We start from the raw sequence: 3034 nt of genomic DNA on the forward strand, positions 1-3034 counted from the left end.
CTCTTCTTCTAATCTCTTGTCGGATCTCCGGATATTCGCTCTTTTTGAGCTTAAAAGGGACCTCAAGGATCACCTTTTTCTTGGCCACAACTTCATAGAACTGGTCTTGATGGACCTTAGAGATGAATCTCTCCATCTCTCATGACTCAGAGGTGGAAGCAATTGCCTTCCCTTTCCTCTTTCTTGAGATTTCTCTGGCCTTAGGTGCCATTGATGGTTATGGAAAAACAAAAAGCAATGCTTTTACCACACCAAACTTAAAAGGTTTTCTCGTCCTCGAGCAAAAGAAGAAAGAAAGTAGTAGAAGAAGAAGAGAATGGAGGAGATGGAGGGAGAAGGTGTATTCGGCCAAGGGAGAGAAAGCTTTGTAATAATGTGTGAAAATGGAGTAGTGTTGAGGGGTTTATATAGGGATGGGGTAGGTGGTAGGTTTCGGCCATTAGGGTTGGGTTTGGGAGGGAAAAGAATTTGAATTTTGGAGGTAGGTGGGGTTTATGGGGAAGAGTGGATGGATGTTAGTTGTTAAGGGCATTTGGGGAAGAGGTATGGAGGTAATTGGTGAAGGGTATTTGGGGAAGAGGTTTATGAAAAGGTGTGAAGAGGAGAGAAGAAGAGGTGGGATAAGTGCGGATCCTGTGGGGTCCACAGATCCAGAGGGGTTAAGGACTTAACATCCCTGCTCCAATTAGGCGTGTAAAACGCCCTTAGTGTGCAATCCTGGCGTTTAACGCCAGATTGCTGCCTGTTTTTGGCGTTAAATGCCCAAATGTAGCCTGTTTCTGGCGTTTAACGCCAGATTGATGCTTGTTTCTGGCGTTAAACGCCAGCTTGGTGCTTGTTTCTAGCGTTTAAACACCAGAATGCTCTTCCTCTAGGATGTGCTATTTTTAATGTTGTTTTTCATTCTGTTTTTGATTTTTCAGTAGTTTTTGTGACTCCACATGATCATCAACCTAAAAAAAATAAAATAACAATGGAAAATAAATAGATGTAATTAAATAACATTGGGTTGCCTCCCAACAAGTGCTTCTTTAATGTCAATAGCTTGACAGTGAGCTCTCATGGAGCCTCACAGATGTTCAGAGCATTGTTGGGACCTCCCAACACCAATCTTAGAGTTTGGATGTGGGGGTTCAACACCAAACTTAGAGTTTGGTTGTGGCCTCCCAACACCAAACTTAGAGTTTGACTGTGGGGGCTTTGGTTGACTCTGCAGTGAGAGAAGCTTTTCATGCTTCCTCTCCATGGTTACAGAAGGAGATCCTTGAGTTTTAAACACAAGGTTGTCCTCATTCAGTTGAAGGACCAACTCTCTTCTGTCCACATCAATCACAGCTTTTGTTGTGGTTAGGAAGGGTCTTCCAAGGATGATGGATTCATCCTCATCCTTCCCAGTGTCTAGGATTATGAAATCAGCAGGGATGTAAAGGCCTTCAACCTTTACTAACACGTCCTCTACTAGTCCATAAGCCTGTTTCATGGATTTGTCTTCCATCTCTAATGATAACTTGGCAGCCTATACCTCAAAGATTCCTAGTTTCTCCATTACAGAGAGTGACATTAAGTTTATTCCTGACCCCAGGTCACACAGATCCTTCTCAAAGGTCATGATGCCTATGTTACAGGGAATTAGGAATTTACCAGGATCCTGTTTCTTTTGAGGTAGAGTTTGCTTAACCAAGGTATTTAGTTCCTTGATGAGCAATGAAGGTTCATCCTCCCAAGTCTCATTACCAAATAATTTGGCATTCAGCTTCATGATTGCTCCTAAATATTGAGCAACTTGCTCTTCATCAATGTCTTCATCTTCTTCAGAAGATGAATAGTCATCAGAGCTCATAAATGGTAAAAGGAGGTTCAATGGAATCTCTATGGTCTCTAGATGAGCCTCAGATTCCTTTGGTTTCTCAAAGGGAAACTCCTTATTGGTCATTGAACGTCCCAGGAGGTCTTCCTTACTAGGATTCACGTCCTCCTCCTCCTCTCTGGGTTCGGCCACACCAAGTAAGGTTATGGCCTTGCACTCTCTTTTTGGATTTTCTTCTATATTGCTTGGGAGAGTACTAGGAGGAGTTTCAATGACTCTTTTACTCAGCTGGCCCACTTGTGCCTCCAAATTTCTAATGGAGGACCTTGTTTTATTCATGAAACTTAAAGTGGCCTTAGATAGATCAGAGACTATATTTGCTAAACCTGTTCCTTCCACCATTATTAAAGCCTTGTTGGGGCTTTTGTTGATCCTTCCATGAGAAATTTGGATGATTTCTCTATGAGGAATTATAGGTGTTTCCATAGGGTTCACCCATGTAATTCACCTCTGCTATTGCAGGGTTCTCAGGATCATAAGCTTCTTCTTTAGAAGATGCCTCTTTAGTACTGTTGGATGCAACTTGCAATCCATTCAGACTCTGAGAAATCATATTGACTTGCTGAGTCAATATTTTTTTCTGAGCCAATATGGCATTCAGAGCATCAATTTCAAGAACTCCCTTCCTCTGAGGCGTCCCATTACTCACAAGATTCCTTTCAGAAGTGTACATGAACTGGTTATTTGCAACCATGTCAACGAGTTCCTGAGCTTCTGCAGGTGTTTTCTTTAGGTGAATGGATCCACCTGTAGAATGCTCCAATGACATCTTAGATAATTCAGACAAACCATCATAGAATATATCTAGGATGGTCCATTCTGAAAGCATGTCAGAAGGACACTTTTTGGTCAGTTGCTTGTACCTCTCTCAAGCTTCATAGAGGGATTCACCTTCTTTCTGTTTGAAGGTTTGAACATCCACTCTAAGCTTGCTAAGCTTTTGAGGAGGAAAGAACTTGGCTAAGAAAGCCGTGACCAGCTTATCCCAAGAGTTCAGGCTATCTTTAGGTTGAGAGTCTAACCATATTCTAGCCCTATCTCTTACAGCAAACGGGAAAAGCATAAGCCTGTAGACCTCGGGATCAACCCCATTGGTCTTAACAGTATCACAGATCTGCAAGAATTCAGTTAGGAACTGAAAAGGATCTTCTGATGGAAGTCCATGAA

General features: G+C 42.2%; 1 non-coding gene across 1 annotated transcript; it reads left to right on the forward strand.

The window, feature by feature from the left end:
* Positions 1-2690: 2690 nt before the first annotated feature.
* On the forward strand, positions 2691-2798 carry LOC148566842 (small nucleolar RNA R71). Its single transcript, XR_015882013.1, has one exon. It is a non-coding gene; the product is annotated as a small nucleolar RNA R71 (small nucleolar RNA).
* Positions 2799-3034: the final 236 nt, after the last annotated feature.

The sequence above is a fragment of the Arachis ipaensis genome, chromosome B4, assembly GCF_059453495.1.
Source record: "Arachis ipaensis isolate K30076 ecotype BB chromosome B4, ASM5945349v1, whole genome shotgun sequence".
Taxonomy (NCBI): Eukaryota; Viridiplantae; Streptophyta; class Magnoliopsida; order Fabales; family Fabaceae; genus Arachis; species Arachis ipaensis.